The sequence below is a fragment of the Sebastes umbrosus genome, chromosome 20 (assembly GCF_015220745.1).
Source record: "Sebastes umbrosus isolate fSebUmb1 chromosome 20, fSebUmb1.pri, whole genome shotgun sequence".
Taxonomy (NCBI): Eukaryota; Metazoa; Chordata; class Actinopteri; order Perciformes; family Sebastidae; genus Sebastes; species Sebastes umbrosus.
This window is the reverse complement of record NC_051288.1, coordinates 7,896,590-7,916,403: the sequence shown is the minus strand read 5'-3', so window position 1 is coordinate 7,916,403 and position 19,814 is coordinate 7,896,590. Positions and strand designations below refer to the sequence as shown.

Here is a 19,814-nt window from a genome sequence, read left to right as displayed (position 1 = left end):
AAGCGGCGGTATTTGACGAGTTGGGAGTGAGAATGTGTTTCAATGTCTTCCTAAAGATTTAAAAGCATGTGTGCAGTTTTGGAATGAACAGCTTCCAAGTAGTTAAATAAGATGTATAAGGTGGGTCTATACTTTGACTGAGGTGCTTTATGTACACAACGGTTGAAAACTGAAGCCAGTCCAAAAACATTTATACATCTTGCTTGTGAGTCCCTCATCCAATCCAAATTCTTGTCAGAGCCATTTCAGCTGCCAGAAAAGCAGCCAACACGTTGTCACGCTCTTTTCGAGCTTAACAAATTGACAAAGATTTGTAAACAACACAAGCTGTCATATCTCGCCACCAATTTGACTCCTGCTTGAATAAAACATCGGACCACACACAAACAACCCCTTTTTTTCTTTTTTTTGCACACTTCTCTGTACCCAAAGCAATTTTTTCAGTTCATGGTCCAATTTTGTAGTCCAGTGGAGTGTGGCAGAAGCATGGGCTAACATCAACACGAGATTGTGGAACACATAACAGGCTTTGTTACAGTTAAGAGCTGTTTATACCAATCTGCGTGTTGTAGGAAACAGAGAGGAAGAGCCTCCAGGCTCAAGGGATGGATGTTGGGAAATGGAGCGTGATGTTTGTTTTCTGGTTTCTTTAACCTTTTTTGCCATTCACCAGGCACAACAATTAAAAGGCAGCATTTTATTCATCACGGTGACCTTGCAAACATTTAATAGCGGTGAGTGAGCAGTAGTAACAGGACAGACTAAGTATTGGGTTCTGCATCATTTTTCTTCAGGAAATGTAACAATCATGTGTAAACACATCCAAACTGTACAGTTGATGTTAACTGTCTCTAGATGTGACTATTAAGGGACAGATGGGTCCTTTCTTTTATCCTTTTTATGACTCTGTTTTCAATTCCTCTTTGCTTTTCTATGAGCATATCAAATCATATCAGAGGCATTTATACAGCATAAAGAGCTGATTTGCCCCTCAAACATTCAATTCCACGCTATTGTCTTTCTATGCGTTATTTATAGGGCTGTCAATCGATTCAAATATTTACTTGTGATTAATCGCAAATTAATCGCATTTTTTATAGGTTCAAAATGTACCTTAAAGGGAGATTTGTCAAGTATTTAATACTCTTATCAACATGGGAGTGGGCAAATATGCTTACTTTATGCAAATGTATGCATATATTTATTATTGGAAATCAATTAACAACAAAAAACATGACGAATATTGTGCAGAAACCCTCACAGGTACTGCATTTAGCATAAAAAATATGCAAACATGCATAACATGGCAAACTGCAGCCCAACAGGCAACAACAGCTGTCAGTGTGTCAGTGTGCTGACTTGACTATGACTTGCCCCAAAACTGCATGTGATTATCATAAAGTGGGCATGTCTGTAAAGGGGAGACTCGTGGGTACCCATAGAACCCATTTTCATTCACATATCTGGAGGTCAGAGGTCAAGGGACCCCTTTGAAAATTGCCATGACTGTTTTTCCTCGCCAGAATTTAGCTAAGTTTGGAGCGTTATTTAGCCTCCTTCAAGACAACTAGTATGACATGGTTGGTACCAATGGATTCTTTAGGTTTTGTAGTCTCATATGATACCAGTATCTTCTCTCTAGCTTGAAACTGAGCCTGACAATCAAAAGTTGCGTTAATGTGTTAACGCAAATTTGTTTTAAAGCCACAAATTTCTTTAACACGATATAACGCATTAACTTTGACAGCCTTAATAAAAATATATAATGTGTTCTTCAGAGCTGCTTTAGTTAAACTGAAAAATATGAAATATATGCTTTTAAATGTGTTTAAGGTGTTTGTATTAAACTGTTAATTCATCAAAACTAATTAACCAAGAAATATGTTTTCTCTTTGATAAAGCTGGGAACACAAATTTTACAATTCATGTTGGCGATGTACTTTAGATTCAGCACACACATCTTGTATTTACTCCTTTTATCACTAATACATAATTTAGTTTGTAGCATAATTAGATGATAAGAGCCTTTTGTCAACAATTGAGATAAATCACGAAAAACATTCTTTGACAATTAATTAGTATGCATTTCAACAATTCGATGTTAGATAAATAAGTGAAAGTCATCTTTTCTATAAAAAACAGTTTGTGGATGTTTCTGTTTTTAGTCCAGTTTACCAGTACAATAACCAGCATGTGCTTTTGTAGACAGACAGTTCTCACATTGGTAACGTTTTAATGCCTTTTAAACACACTTGGTGGAGAGTGGTGCTGCTGTATAAGTTCACTGTTAGGTAAAGACAAATGCTGTCCAGAGTTTCCCAACAATAAGTGAGAGAAGCAACCAGAAACAAATCTCAAAATGCACTCTGCAGAATAAAGTAAAAAGAATTACAGCAAATATATTTTCCAAACCAGTGGAAATCCAGTAAATGTGTTTATAATTTTGTTTTTGCCGTTTCTCAAATCCCCCGCGGTAATCAGCGCAGATACACTGCACAGACGCCGCCCAGGAAGCATTTGATGGACTGTGACTCGCAGCGTCAATCCAAAGGAGCACGAAATTGTCTCAATATCCAACAGCAGACAGATTTGTTTGGAACAGATATAAGAAAGACGTTTTTTTGAGGTATAGCAGCTATGGACGAGTACTGACTCAACCCTCCTGTTGAGCAAGCTTTGGAGCAAAACACAGTATATTCAACCTAAAAATGTTTGCTTGGAGAGTATACTCTATACAGTACATAGATACTTTTCTCTCTGAGGGCACCTTTGGCAGATGTTTTCGTAATTATTGCTGTATTTGTGCACTGTATCTTTCTCACATGGAAGCCAACAAAGGTGTAGAAATCAAAACCTCGGCCCGATCAATGCACTGCAGCTTTATTTTCTGGGACTATTTGGCTTAAGTGCTGCTTTTGGATAAATTGATTTTCTAAGACATTCTCCCAACTAGAATTTCTCAGTTGACTTAAAGAAGTTGTGCAATGAAAAATTCCTCCGAGGCCGATTGTGTGCTTCTCGGACTACAAAGGGGGGCGACGCTGATTATAAACGCAGGTTATAAGGCGACTCTTAACCTTCTGCTGACTCGGTACCATCTGAAGTGCTCAGTGACATGACCAATTTGCAAAGTCAGTCGACCAAGGAATTATTCTGTCCTTTATCTTTCACTATAGGCCACGCCAAGCTCCTGTGAGAGAAATAAACGCAAGAGCAACATGATTATAAAAAAGAAATGTAAGGAAAGAGCAGGGTGTTAGACAGGAAGGAAACTATACAGGGCACAGTTATCAGCGTGTTTGTAATGCCAGGCACACACTACACAAGGATCAAGCCGATTTTGGGCCTTCTCGACAATTGTCAGACAATTTTTTGATGGTTCTAAAGATTGTCTCTCCAGATATTCCCGTGGTGTGAGGTATGTTCGGCTCAAAAGTCCATCCTGGCTGTACCGATCTCAAATAGTAAATATTAAACGTGTTCAATATTTACGATCAGATATCCTGTTTGTGTGTGGGAAACCCCGAGGACAGCCGATAACGCCGTCACGTGGGAAATAACGAAAGCCAATTGGGAACCAAGCTGACTAAAGCGGAAGGACAACCGCCGCCTTCATGGCGGCCGTGGCTAATTCAGGAGTTAATGCAAAATGCAAAGCATAAAGTAAGATGGAGCTCAGAAATGGAGGACCAACTTGTTGATTTGTGGCAACAAACACAAACGCAAATTTATTTAACGTTCCTCCGTGACTTCATCCATCCATCAATGTGAATTTTCAGTACAAAGTAGTGCAAAAACTACAACAAAACATTGCTAATTCTTCCTGCCCGTCGTCCGCCATGTTTGTTTACACTCAAGTCACTTTTGAACACCAGAGATTTTGCGAGATTTCAGTTTTTTTAGTCGGGACTCTTGTCGTTCATGAATGACTCTGTTAGTTTGTGTTGTGCTGTTTTGGCCAAATCGTTGCTCTCCACACTCTATAGGAAAAAAACATCTTGTTATGTGTGGGGTCTCTCACATTTTCAATATCTGTTAAGATTTGAAAAATCTTTCAGTGTGGTCCAGCCTTTAAGGATTTAAAACAGTCCACTTTTGAATTCGATAGGAGCCCTTTGAAATTTTAAAACTGTGATTTGCTGGTGTAACTGAACGAGAAAAGGTTGCATCATCAATTTCTGTGCGTGCAGGCAGACTTAGCACAGAAACCCCCTACTGTACAGTAGTCTGTTTACTTATATAGGGTGCTGTACATTCAGAGCCCCCTGCCCTTAAATTCAGAAAACAACCCCAACAGTGCGGCGGCGGCACCAGCCTTCAAACAACAAATGAATCATTCAGATGCATCAGAAAGTCTGTTGCTCTGGATCTCAAGGCTGAGGGAGCTTAAATAATACAGTCTCGGATTTTCCAAGCACCGCCTGACCGTTCAACGCAGACCTGGGATTTCTCTGCATCTGCTGTTTATCCAGACGAACATTCAAAGATTAATCGCATTCAGAAGCCTGACACGGTTACAGCAACAAGCCGTAGACGGAGTTAAGTTAGCAGGTTGTGAACATCTTAATATGAGACTCTTCTACAAGCACATATGGCAAGCTGTTTTAAAATGAAACATTCAACCAAGTTAAGCTGGTTTACTAACTAGATTTCCACTCTAATGAACAATTATACAACAAACATGACATATGTCAGCATTTAAATGAAAAAAACGGGATCCGTTTAATTTTTTCGTGGCAAGAGCACCGCCATGTTGCGGTACTCTATAGCCTGTGACATCACAAGGTTGGTTGGCTTGGCTGCGTTCCACAGATACAACTAGTTGACTAGACTAGTCAAAACAGAATTAAAGATATGACGTTATGGATATCTTGAATAAAAGTTTGGACTAGTTGTAATTTAATTAGGACTAGTCAAAAAGCTGATTTTGATAACTCTATTGTTAATTCCGGATAGTCAAGCTTAGCTGACAGATGTTAAAATGGCTTGCCATAAGCACATGTGTGCATGCAAGAGAATTTCCAAAGCGTAAGAGCCTCAGAGCCATGCATGAAACTGGAAGGATTGTGCTCTTTTTGTTGTGTTTTTGTTCTCTTTCCTATTAAACCGGTGGGTTGATGCACTGAACTCCTTATAGTGTGTTTATAGGCTATATATACGAGCCTTGCTATAATGGCCTCGATGATTTTCCTGTCATACTGACATACGCAACGCTGCAGATAATACCACCGCGTCTCAAAAAACATGTCCATTACAGGCAGACTGTACATGTAAAGGATGAAGCAATTTTCTCTCCCCAGAATGGTCTTAAGCCTCCTGACATGTAGAAATACATTATTAAAAATGAAATTGTTTGTTTTCTGCCTTCCATAACAAATACCTTCAATCACACCCCGCAGTGAGTGCATGCTGTTCTGAGCTTTCATGTTCTGTACATGGTGTGATGTGTGTGTGATGTGTGTGTGTGTGTGTGTGTTGGGTTTTCCCTCCATCCGCACCGTCTTTGATTTTAATTGAACAAAGAAATCTCGCGGTTACATGTGTGCACAGACGGTGCTTTTCATTAGCTCACTCTGCGACTACTTGTAAATATTACTTGCAGAGGCGGTTCCCTGTAGAAGCAGTGTTGGTAAAATGTCAAAATTAAGCAATTAAAATTGAGCTAGTGCTTTGGAATGATACGCCACACAGACAATTAGCGTATAAATTATACCATAAACTTGCTGAGCAGAAGTGTTCCTTTTTTTGAAGAGAAATTCTGGGGAGGCACCGTGCAGTTGAAAATTCTCCTTGTAAATTTGAACATGGATACAATTATTAGTCATTGTGAGACAATTACCATAAATAAATGGGGCCAAGAAACTATGCAACCTTTACCACATATCTCTAGTCGACAGAACTGGTTTCATGATGAGGGGATGACTCAGCAAGACATGTTTTACACAACCAGGTCTCACAGGAAGGTGTATAAATACCATATTACACAGACATTCTGTGTGTCATGAGTATGCATTTAAGCGTGTGATTTGTACACCACGCAAACGTCCACACTTTGGTTTAGGCAAGAAAACCAATTAGTAAAGGTAAAGGAAAATGTCATGGCTGGCTAAAAAATAAGTAAGTAAACTAAGTAAAACATGTATAGAAACAACTACGGAAAGCATGTCACAAACGTCAACAAAAAATGTGACACTAACTTAACTTACCAAACAAAACACAGGTCAACAACAGTCTCGGATATGGGTCTCCTGGTTAAAAGGCTGCATGTCATGAGTACGCATTTTAGCACTTTTGCGTGTTATTTGTATGCCATGCAAACGTCCGCAGTTACAAAACACTTACTTAGGGTAAGGGAAAAAGGGTCAGTGTATCTTTTGGTCATTCGATTTTCCTTTCACAAACGGATATTAAAGAGCAAAAAATTAGTGATTATTTGATTTTCGTTTTAAAATATAAAAAAAAAAATATCAAAATACAAGACATTTTTCTTTATCAGGGTCAAAAAGGGATGAACTAAACTAAACTAAAACGGGTTGATTTTCATTTTCTTTTTCTATAAACAAAAAATAAAATCACTAGAAGACAGAGACGAAAAAAACATCCTTTTTTTCATCTTCTGCGACAGAAAGTCGCCATTTACAAAGTAAGAGCGCGTATGAGGACGGTGCTATATGAGAGAAAAAGAAGCACGATGCTGCTGTGTAACTGAAGGTGATGGACATGGATCAGTACATAGCTTTTTGAAACATTAAGAGAGTGTGTCTCAGGGAAGAAGACATGTCACAGCACCGTCCTCATTCGCGCTCTTACTTTGTAGATGGCAACTTCCGGTTCGCAAAAAACGTTTCTGTCTTCTATTGATTTTATTTTTTGTTTTTAGAAATAGAAAATGAAAATCAACCCGTTTTTTAAAGTTTATTTCATCCCTTTTTGACCCTGATGAAGAAAAACACATTGTATTTCAATATTATTTTTGTATTTTAAAACGAAGATCAAATAACCACTCGTTTTTTAATATCCGTTTGTGAAAAGAAAATCGAATGACCCAAAGATACACTGACCAAAATGTTATGTTTGGCCTTAAAATAAGTATGTAAACTAAATAAAACTTGTACTGAAATAACTACGGAAAACACGTGACAAAGGTCACAGGTTTTCTGGACGATATTTGTCATTGTTTTGTGTTGTTAATTGATTTCAAATAATAAATATATACATACATTTGCATAAAGCAAGCATATTTGTCCACTCCCATGTTGATAAAAATATTAAATACTTGATAATTCGCCCTTTAGGGTACATTTTGAAGAGATCAAAATGTGCGATTAATTAACTATGGACAATCGCGATTAAATATTTGAATGGATTGACAGCCCTAGTTAAAAGTCTTTGTGGATGAAAGTATGCTAAAAGCTTCAATATTTGCTCAAGAAGTTCGGCATGCATGGAGAAATGGTTTTCATTTGGAGGAAGACTTTGATTAACAATACCACCGGTGTAACATATAAAGTACCAAAAATCTCATTTGTTTTATGTCCGACAGCTTCATTAAAGAATATGACCGTTTTGACAGAGAATAAATGGAAGTGCAGATTTTATATTTTGCCATCTGGCGCATCTCAGACATTCCCTGTGACCAGGTATTTTAACTTTAAAACTAGCCAAACGTATGAGCAGGGAGGGATCAATACAATCCCCCCATGGAGAACCATAAAGAGCTGGAGCCCGCAGGTGGATACTGAGCTTCTGCTGCTATATAAACAGTGGACAGCAGCAGCTGCGGTGGCCTGTGAGTTTACCAGCTTAATATTAAATGATTACAGTATGTTACATGTTTTTTTTTTATACTATTATTATCTCTGCATAGTCTGTAAAGCTTTATGACCACACAGAGAACTATATAGGTTTATGTTGTGTTGTAAAATCCTATAAAAATCTGCGAATGGAGACAAATGGGTCAATTGGTTCATTCCCCATTTTCTCTGGAAGCCAGTATGTAGTAAAAAAACATTTCCATAATTTACTCTGTCCCAGATTTGAAGCGGACATGCTAGCGCTCAGCAGCCATCTCTTATGAATGATTTAGAATTATTTTACATTAACAACATGTGGACTGTAATGACTTCAATTTTCAGCATGGAGTGCAACACGAACATGACGGACACAGTGAGGCAGGCCAGGCTAAGCAGAAACAATGTCTCAGATTTGCATTGCTTATTTTGAATATTCCTAATCCAGAATTAAGAAGAACATTGTATATTATGTTCTCAAGTAAGTAGGGCTGGGACGATTGCATCTTTTTGAGGCTGTGATTATGATTTATTGGGGTTTTTGTTAACTTTTTTAACACTAGACCATGGGAAAAAGTTGAATCATACACTTCTAGGGACTTAAAAATTAATACAGTAAAAATGTTTGATTTTCAGCATGTATGTAGTCAGAGGTGTCCTGAAGTTACGACGAACTACACCACAGTCGTATCAGCGTGAGTACACACAACGAGGCTGTAACGGCGGATGAGTCAGCGTGATGACATTTAGTAGTCTCATTTAGCCACTTGTTAGCAACCGCCTTTTTAAAGGCCCTTCTAAATTCACGAGTGGGATATTTATTTGCTGACGTATTTTATGTCGTACAACAAAACGTTAAAATCTCTTCAGCTTGTGTTAACCACAGACCTTATTTCAGGCATCTAATTTAAAACCCATTAAAAGGGGGGGGACAGGAAGTGCTCAAATGCGAACACATTTCCAGGTTTTAGGACTAAATCCTGTAGCACTCTATATTTAGCCCTTCACTCTGACTTATTCAGTACTTGTACTTGTTATCTAATTATGAATTAGTTAGTTCCCGATATGTGATTAACTTATTCCTTGGTATCCACTCAGGATTATGTATATTTCATTGTAAAGTGTAACCACTACTTGATTCTATTGATTGCACTGTGTGTGTGCGTGTGCGTGTGCATGCGTGTGCGTGTGTGTGTGTGTGTGTGTGTGTGTGTTCGCTTGCGTAAGAGCACCAACCCCAAAAACAAAAAGAAAAAGCCAAGAAAAACAATGACAAGACAAGAAAAATGCAGCTCAGTCCATTAATATCTGGCAGTTGCTGTGGAATTTGTTTTCTCTTGTCAGGCGGTTGTGGCTGTCACAGTGATGAGTGGGGCCGAAGCGTTGAGCGCCTGTATCACTCTGACGGAAAACACAGAGATAGAGGGTAGAGAGAGGAAGAGGGTGAAGGAGAAGTTGGACAAGAGAGGGAAGATGAACAACTACACAACAATAACAAAAAAACAGAAAATGACAATGGCGGGCGAGGAGGAAGAGTGACAGCGGCGGTGACTGTAGACGGAGACAGAGAGAGACGCAGACTGAGTAGCAGGTTTTGCTCTCAGCGTGAGTCGGAATATGTAAACACACACACAGTCTTCATCAGACTGACACAGGAAACTGCTCCGCGGCACAACAAGCGTTTCCTTCCCCAACACACCACATCGACTGCGTATATAGCCTGTCAACTCGTGGCACTTGTCAGATTGGCTGCATTTAGCCGTGGAGGCTTTCAGCTAAAAAGACGTGAAGCGGCATCAGCAGACAGCCTTCCAAGTTTCCTGAAGCGCTTGTTTAGACTATTTGTTTCGAGGAGCGTATATGTTTGGTTGTTTGTGATCGAGGTTTTGTTTGTCACTGCCGAAGCCACTGCAGGCGAATAGTGGGAGAAGTTTTTTTTTTCCTCTGTGCTCACAGATCAGACTGTTTGCAAGGCAGAGCCCGAGCTGCTGAAGTTTACTATTAAAACATCTCACATTTTATCTCAAAATTCAGACACTTTCTCAAGGTTAACACTTTTCAGAAATAATTATGGGTGCGTGTGTCTGTTCACTTGTTGCCTAGCAGGATATCTATAAAGCTATTCAAAAGATATTGATGACATTTATTGGAAAGCAAGATTGGCCAAGGACAGTATGATTCATTTGTGATGTGGGTATTATTATCGTGTGTTAATTTACAAAAGGAACCTGAACAATAGTATGCTATACAATAATGTGCTGAAAATTGCCTGTTAGATAGTTTGAATTGAAGTGATAACAAACTATGTTTATCCATCAGACCAAAACACCCACTGGAAAACACCAATAGCCTATATGGGGCACTGTCAATAAAATAAATAAATAATGTTTTATATATATATATATATATATCTTTAATCAATCATTTAATTAATCAATGTAATCAACCTGTTCTCACACCCAACTCGTCAACCGTATTTCTTAGTACGGCTGTTTAGTAAGTGCCCCTCGGCATCTGAGACCGACGTACGGAGGCACCCTTTAGCAACAGTATGTGATGAACCGGGCTTTCAACTGAAAGAAACTAAAAGAAACTAAACGTTGACTTATTTAGTCACGTCAGTCTTTGGTCACGTGACGGTCGGTATCGTCAGTCCCGTGAGACACTAGTCAGTCAAGTTAATGTCAACCACAACCGTTTTCTAACCCTAACTAAGTGTTTGTGTTGCCTAAACCTTATTTATTTTGAAAGGACACCATGCATGTAACAAGCGTATATTGACACGCCGTCCCTGTACTGTCCAAAAGTAACGCAAAAGGGGCACTGACCAAGCGTCAGTATTTGACAAGTTGGGAGTGAGAATGTGTCGTTTAATAATAAATAGTATGATAATAAACTAGAAAGGTGCACTAAGTGTAGTACCTAGGCGTGCAAATTGAGAGTAACAATTCGTAATCCGTAGTGGAAACAAGAGTCCAAACTGAAACAGTTTTTGATCACTTGCTGCAGCTTACCAGCCGGTTAAGAGTGGTGAGGAGTCAGCAGTCAATGACGGTATAAAACCATCAATAAAATATGTTGATAGTGCAGGAGTGGGAGGAGTTCAAACTATGAATAGTAATTATGTTTTCAAAAAGTGTGAATCTGCAACCACGAGAGGTCCTTGAGCATACAGTCATAAATGAGTATATGAAATATTAGGCTGATGGGTCCAGCAGTATGAGAGATTAGCCATGGACAGACAGGCAGATGCACACGACCGAATACATAATCTCCTAAGATTTTGTATATCTAGTAGTAGGTACAATTTCGTCCAAAAACGTTTAAAATAAGCAACAAATGACACGGATAAACACTAATTTCGAAAAGATAAATTGTCTTGTCTCATCTAAAAATTGTTTGTCCTCTTTGGTGTATATTATTCAATATACCAAAACAAATTCACACTAAACTATTTTTTTTACAAAGCAAAAGTGTTAAAACATTTCTCTGTACATTTATTTGCAGTTGCCCGTGTTGTGCATTCCGCCGTCATTATGGCTGGCTTCACGTTTGGCCGCACCGGACTGCATGCAGCATGAGACAGGAGGCGCTTCAGTAAGATCCATGTTTTATTTACTGGACTGTAGCCACTTGGCAGAAAACATGTGTTCCTTAGAAAGCCTGGCTTTGTTAAAAGGACAGGCCTGGCAGTTTGCTGCTGGGGAAGATGCAAGCTGTGAAAATTCAAATGTGAGAGCAACATACATGAAGGCGCTAAAGGCTATTTCTGTTCAGTGTATCCACAGAGGAAGGCTTGTTCGTTCACACTGAAATACAGTAACTTCCCCACTTGTTTTTATTGGACATAATGTGCTGCTATGAACATTTAATACAGTGCTCTTCCTCTGAAAAATATTTCCTCTATTAGCTCGGTGACATCTGTTGATACCCCGACGGATGGCTGACATCTATTATTGAGCTTGAAAAGGATGTGTTCAATTGGATAATGGCAAGTTGCAAGCCTCGACATTCTTACGTTTGTACCCTTTCAGCTTTTCAGAAAGCCAGAGGAGAGCTAGTTTACTGTTCTGTCCCTCACAGCGAGGCACCTCTTCAATCATTAAAAAGGCGTTTGGTTCTGTGTTGCTCATGCCAGCAGCTCTCAGCCCACAAAGCTGTGTGTGCACTCAGAGACACGGGTGAGAATTTGAATTTGAAATATGTATGTAACCACCGGCTCCCCTTTACCAGAATGTCTCTGACCCAGCAGGGGCGGGATAAGAGGGGTGGCACAAAAAAAAACTGGAATCTGATTGGCCCCCCCTGGTGCCATTCCAACCAGAGTCAGGAGGTGGTAGGTAGTTAGCTTGGTAGTATTATGAATGAATTACTGAGCAAGTCTTCCACGTAGAGGCCCTGAATCCGAACTCATCATAGCGAACTCAAATGGGTAGAAAAATGCTGTGGCGTAAATATCGACGGAAGGTGTCAGGGGCCCAAAAATCCTCGTCCTACACCGTGTCCGCACTGAATCCGTTATATGCACTTCTGTTACGTCATGCAAACAAACCACGTAGGCTACCTATCAGCTGTGCGCTCGAGATCAGACTGGAGACGTAACCACTTATCTTCCTTTGTTTGTTCTTTTTGAACACAAAATACATTTAATATCGTGATTACTGGCAATGACATACAATATAGCCGACAGCAGTGGGAAGCTCTCAGAGTTACAGTATCTCCCTCCAGCCAGCTGCCACCTTATTAAGGTTTTTGTAGTGAAATTAGGAGGTATCGTTTCATTTCGACTTCAACCAATCAGCCGCTCCTGGTCCATTGAGGCGATTTCAAGGCGAACGACAGGAATAAATATAAACAGCTGGACGTCTGACAAAAGTACAGCTCAAAGCGGCGTGCCAGCTCACGGCCAGGATATTCCAATAAATAAGGAGTGGGATCAGGGATTCAAATCTATAGCACTGTGATTCTTACGTCTCATATGTTGGAAAATGTGCACCTACTGAAATCTGTGTCAGTGATAACATTTGGCCACTGAGAGGCTGTTAAGTTGGCGCTTCGGCTGCTGTCCGTGGTGCTGATCTGAGGCTGGTTTGCAGTCTGGGAGTTGCATGGTGAGCCTCTCCATGGTGGCATAGCAGTTGTCTGCTTTGCAGTTGTTTGGGGTGGTTGCGTTTGAACGTGCAAGCGTGTGCTTGTGTGAAAAAAAACTTGCATCAGGGCCAATCACAATTATGTTACGCTGCTGGAAAAAGGTGAAATGAATGGCCATGGGGGTTATGAAACACCACAAAGCGACGCAAAATGACAACAAAGAGAAAGAAAACTGACTGAAACGAGAAACAATTAAAAAGACTTGCAAAGCGATGCAAAATGACTACAAAGAGACCCCCCAAAAAATACAAAGAGACGTAAATGACCAGAGGATGCAATATGAGAAGTAAAGCGCCATGCAAAAATGACTAAAATTAGTTGCAAAAACAGATGTAAAACCAACACAAAGAGATGTCAAAGGACCTAAAGGAACACAAGGTGACGCAAAGCGACCAGAAAGACGTAAAACAAGACGCAAAATAACAAAAAAGAAACACAAAATGACCACAAAGAGAAAGAAAACTACAACGCAAAGATGTAAAACGACCAGAAAGACACGGAATTACTAAAACTAGATGCAAAGCGATTATAATGACCTGCAAAAAAACGCAAATAATGACTACAGAGGCTGTCAAAGTTACACAAATTTGTTTAAATGCCACGAATTTCTTTTATGCATTAGCACAACTTGTTTTAAAGAAATTTGTTACCTATGAACGTAGTATATCCAAGTTGAACAGAAAAGGGATAAGTTGACTGAGGTTCTGCCGGCTTGCTCAACTGTTATTGGAGCTCAGAACAGAAAGGGGCGGGCCTTAGGAAGGCACAATTGCGTCAGAAGTTTTTAACCCACCCCTGCTGTCCAGACACAAGTGCTTGAAAGAGCAAAGAGGTTTAACAGCGGTTACAGACGCACCACTTGATGGGAACACACATCCTCTTAACTTGTTGGCATCCAAATCCTCTTCAGCGTGATTCCCTCCACTTCAAACAGCCCCCCGTCTCTCTGATCTGGGCCCCTGACAAAAAATCATTGATGCTCTTGACAGCGTCCCATGTCCTGTTCTAAATCCCCTCACCACTCTTCATCCCTTGGTGTCTATCTCTCTCTGCAGGAGGTGTGAGAGTTAGCCCCTTCAAAGTCAACTGAAATTGCCACAATGCTTTCACAATGTGGTTCTGCTGGTACAGTAAGATTCTGCGCTTAGGATTCAGTAGGTATTTTATTCTTACCAGTCTCTATCATGGCATCAGTAGCAAAAAATAATTCCATCCCCTCTAATTAGCCATAGGTCACTTTTACACCTGTAGTTCACTTCACTGGGTCGTGCCAAATTGGAAAAAAGAGAACTTGTTGCCTTTCTCTCCTAGTCTGCTTTATATTCACCTCCACCACAAAAAGCTAGAAACTATAATAATTTTTTTTTAGCTATGTCTATCCAAAATATCACTACTTCATCATTTTATCATAATTAGCATATGAATTATTGAGTTATGACCAAAAACCATGTTTTGTGAGGTCACATTGAGCTTGACCTTTGACCTCCAAAATCTGATCAGTTCATCCTTGAGTCCAAGTGGATGTTCTAACTCACACAGGCTCCGCCCTCTGGGCAATAGTCCAATCACAGGCACAGCTTCGCCCCCTGAGATTTGCATAAACGTAGCCGGCCAATCAGGACGTGCCTACCGAATATGTGCGCCACCACAGTATATGGCATCCTTTTTCTCTTCAGCGACCAGTGACCTTAGCCGGTCTGGATCAGTGTGGTGTCGCGGCACGGCGTACATCCATCGGGCTCCACCCACTGTACCCATAGAGTCCAGTAGAGGGCGGAGCCTGTGTGAGTTAGAACAAAGGTTACAATATTGTAACCCTAGTTCTATAAGTACAGGCGGAGCCCTCTACCAAGAAGGCCCTGCCACTCTGGCGCCGCTCGCTGAAGAGGGCGTGGCATGCCAGGAAATGCTAGACGCCGCCTTACATACTGCGGTGACACATGTATTCGGTAGGCACGTTCCGATTGTCCACCAACATTTATGCGAACCTCAGTGGGAAAACGCGTGCGGGTGACTGGAGGAGAGCAATACCAATAGAGTCCAGTGGAGGGGTTCCGCCTGTGGTTATAGAACTAGGGTAACAATATCGTAACCTTTGTTTGTGCCAAATTTTAAGAAATTTACTCCGGGCGTTCCTGAGATATCTCTTTCACGAGAATGGGATGGATGTAAGGTCACAGTGACCTTGACCTTTCACCACTATAATCTAATCAGTTCATCGTTGAGTCCAAGTGGTCGTTTGTTGCCAAATTTGAATAAATTCCCTCGAGGCGTTCCTGAGATTGCGTTCAAGAGATTGGGTCGGACGGATGTGCGTAAAAGACGGGAAAAGATCATCGTTTGCGTTAAAATAAGCATGTTTGTTCCGTGAAATAAATACACGTGTTACGTAGCTTATGTATGTGGCGCGTAAGTTACATAGGTAAAGTAAAATACGTCAACGTTGACTTGGTTTCACACAACACCTTCTCTTGGTCAGTGCCCCTTGGCATCAGAGACTGACGTATGGGATACCCATCTTGCATTACTTTTCACAGACCAGGGACGGCGTGTCAGTATATGCTCGTTACATGCATTGTGTCCTTTCAAAATAAACATCCATTTTCGCAGGAAGGTTTAGGCAACACAACCACTGAGGTAGGGTTAGGGAACGGTCATGGTTGGTCATGGTATTTAACTAGTTGTGAGTGAGGACCGGTTGGCCAGGGTTGTGTTCTATTCCCACCACTATTCAACATAAATCTGAACCCCTGCCATCAGATTATCGGAAGACTTTGGTACTGATTCAAGAGTGGTTTAGTATAGATTATGATTTGACAAATAGTACAGCACCAATGCATTATCCACTCCACCTGGGACAGTGTTGTCAGAACGTCTGAATGGAGAGCTTCCACCATCAGAGAGTTTGGTGGTTTCCAGATGGCGTCTGGTCTCCCCTGCTAGCATTAGCATCTTGTGTGTCATGTTATGAGCCACTCTCATGTCCTTTGACCGTCTTCTTATTTACCAGCAGCTTGCACAGGATATCAGGACAGGCTCAGCCATATGTTATCCCCGTGCATGTGATACACGTGTGTGCATCTTTATATTGACTTCTTAAATTCACTGTCCTTTTCAGCCTATGTTCTCCTGATGGGAAGTGACCATAAAATGCCCAAGAGGTTTCAGCTATAGCACTTTCCACACCGTACTGAGCAGTCATGTGGAAGAGGCTCAGTCCAGCCTTGTCCGCATAATTAAGTTTATGCCACTAACCTGGGAGTTCTAAAGGCAAGGAAAGAGTCCCAACCTTTTGTGTTTCCATGTTGCTCCACCCTGAAGAGTAAAGGGAATGTGTATGGTAGGGACGAATCCTTTTGGAATGTTTTCTTTCAGTGAAACTGCACCAAAATGTTATAACTTGTTGCCCGAGATTGCCTCGGCTTGTTGACAAACTCTTAACTCAAGATCTACTCTGAGCATGGAGTTGGTTTAGTTGTCCTGGAGATACATACTTATGTTGTCATGGGACCGAAGTATGATATACTGTATATGTTATATCATATATAACCACCTGTTATAGAAATATGGAGCTTGCAACTGAGGTTCCATACTAAAGTCCAAAGAATGTATATTGCCAAGAAGTGAAAGCCAATTGTTGGTTCTATTGCAACATTTGCACCCAGCAGCAAAGCAAAGCCAATTGTTGGTTATATTGCAACATTAGCGCCCAGCAGCAAAGCTACGCTTCTGCCATTTTTGGCTGAAAGCGACAACCAGACCCCAGTAAAAAGTCCGCCTACAGAATGTACAAAAGTTAAACAAAATTATTTATTTTCTATTGTCATAATCTACCGAATTGGCCTGTGCTGAACAATAAAATACTGTAAATATAATAAGTGTTTTCAGTCCGAAATGGCGGCAACGGCTATTGTAAAAAAAAAAACACCAGAGTTTCGTTTCTTTGCTTCTATACTCTTTGCTAAAGTCACATTATGACAACTGAACTATCTCCATAACAACTGAGCAAACCATATGATGTGGTTGTAAGCTCTGGAAAAAGCCAGTAAGTGGACTTTGAGTATATATAAAGTATTTTTTGATACTACTTTTTCCAAAGTTAAATACATTTTTGCACATTAAAAAAAATATTTTGTGTGTTTTTGGGGAGAGCTATTAGTAGATGCATATAAATCTTCACACATTCAACATTAAGTGTAACCTTTTTTTTAGCAAGCTAGTATGTTTTGACATTTTTCTGTCACTCGTTGGCTGTGACTCATTATTCTATTACTCATTTTTCTATTCCCAGTTTATGCAAATAAGCAGTGTGACATTCTAGGGACACATTGGACACTCAAAGTTTACAAAGTGACATAAACATCTTATGTATGTATTGTCCCAAAAACATAAAAAATCCCAGGAACTAAATCTGAAACTAAACTTTTTACATATTTAAAAATTTATATTTTTTTTCCTCAGCAAATGGAACTTTCTTTGGTGATAAGAGGTTGTCATATACTGTATAGGGGTAACCTGTCTCAGGGATGGCATTTCTGCCTGTTGCCATTGTTCATTCAGTGGCTTTTCCAGGATCCTTGCCCTTTCATTTTTGTAGTGTTCCCGACAGCTGTTGCATATGATGTAATTTACCAACCATATGTGAATGGTCATGCTAGATTTTGCTAGATCCCGTTTTAGAAAATAAATAACAAATTCCAACTATTTTAGATTAATTTTAAATCATATTAATTAAAAAAGACAAAAGACACAATTTAAATGATTAAAAAAAAAACACAATAAAGAAATAAAACTATTTTATCACAGTTTAAGTCCGCAATATTTGACTTAACGTGGAGCACAACAAAATCCACATTATGTGTCAATATCCATGAGACAAGGTATACTTGTGACAAAAACCAAAACAAAGAAGAAGAAGGTGTCCGGAGACCAACTCTATAATAGACAGCATGCACCAATTTCTCAATGAAAAATGGCATGGTGCAACATCTAGGTCAAATGAATTCTCATGGTCCCCAAAAGAGCTCTCAACATAATATGAATTCCAGAGATGAAGAGAGGAAGAAAAAAGGAGAAATTGAACAGTAAAGTGAGAAAGACAAGTGGCAATTCTACATCTTTCTTTTTGCTTTTTACTAATCCAAATCAACCCCCCAAACTCTTTAACATCTGTGTCACTGTACACCTATTAATAATCAAGTTATCTTTCAGAGTCGGTGGATGATGGAGCTCTGACATGTCATATCTTTTCAGTGTCAGGGGCTCCCGCTGCGCTGAGATGCACCCTCTGAATTCACAGCAGGAACTACCAGTACTGGAAATGTCAAGGGTAAGCAATAGAAATGGCTTCTGAAGGGCTTTAGAGCTCTGCTTTGACCAGTACAAGTGGGATGTGTATTTCTGCCTTTTAATTAAAACTGGATTCCTGGTCATCATTGTTTGCCACCTCTGATCGTTTGATTAATATTTACAGTCTATTTGAACTATTGTAAAAGCTGTCCAATTATGATTGGATCCCACACAGTATTACACAAATACACGTTAATGGGAACCAGTGACGTGACAGTGACATACTTCGTAGTGTGGAGGACAGAACCTGCCAAAATCAAAAATGTACAATTGAATAAATAAATAAACGTAGCCATTAATTGATAAAATGTGACATAAATTTATATTTTTGTTTTAATGTGCTTATTTATTTATTCATCTTTGTATTATTTACCTTATTTAATATTCTGTTTAATTTTCCCTTTTATTTTTTTTATTATTGTTTATTTTTAAATTTATTTATTTATCTTTGTATTATTTACCTTATTTAATATTCTGTTTAATTTTCCCTTTAATTTTTTTATTATTATTCATTTTTAAATTGATTTATTTATCTTTGTATTATTTACCTTATTTAATATTCTGTTTAATTTCCCCTTTTATTTTTTATTATTATTCATTTTTAAATGTATTTATTCATTTTTGCATTTATTTTTTCCATTTATTTTATATGTATGTATTTATTTATGTATTTTAACACAAACAGTAATCCTAGAATTTGACTTTATTCATTTTAAATAAATACTCCTCTGTGTTTATTATCTACGTCAACCAGTTAAATAAAAGTTACTACGAGTATTCATATACATTTGGCTGAATGTCACCAGATAACACTGTCACTTGTTAAACGGAAACACCTGTACATTGAGGAACAGAAGCCTGAGGAGCAGGAGGAAGAAGTTCAGCCATCATTCTCAATTTGAAATGTGTTTGTGTTTTGTGTCAGAGTGAGTGTCTTTGTCTGGTGAGGATCTTTGTTTCCCATCTAGGTGCTCTCTCTCTAATTGGCTGGAGGTGTGGGTTCGGTCTGGGGTGTGTCGGCTGCTGATTGGTCAAACCATCATCTCTGCAGTTTAAAAATGCTCAGGTAGCCTGACAGCAGCCTTGTTCTGTCCTCGGCCTCCAAACCTTTGAGTTAAAGCTGTGATCTAGAGTTGAATTAGTAGCCTTAGTGACCTAGCTGGCTTCACAATTGTGTAACTTGTTGTAGGTTTTCTTTATTGCTAAAGATAGCACTTCAGTGGTCGGGCTGAACTGCCCTTGTCAACCTAACCCATACCAAGGCCTACTGGTGAAAGACTCTCTTCAACTGTCAATAAAACTGGCATCAGGGCATTACATCAGACTGAACTCTTTGTCCCTGCTCACCTTTGAAAGCAGACTATGAAGTCCTTTCAGTGTTCAACACCAAACCCTGTCGTCTCCTGCTGCAATCATCAAAAGTAAGCTCATTTACAATTATGGACTAATGGCCTGTTTCATTATTATTGTTCATTGGGTATAGTTTATGTTCGGTGTACAAATTGTATGCTGATGTTGCTGCCA

General features: G+C 39.5%; 1 protein-coding gene across 1 annotated transcript in view; it reads left to right on the top strand.

Annotated features, from left to right (window-relative positions):
* Nucleotides 1-19,377: 19,377 nt before the first annotated feature.
* ca10a (carbonic anhydrase Xa) overlaps nucleotides 19,378-19,814 on the top strand; it is a 378,831-nt gene continuing 378,394 nt past the window's right edge. Inside the window, exon 1 of the mRNA XM_037754381.1 lies at nucleotides 19,378-19,711. The gene's annotated coding sequence lies outside the window, so the exon portion shown is untranslated. The remainder of the gene's footprint in view (nucleotides 19,712-19,814) is intronic.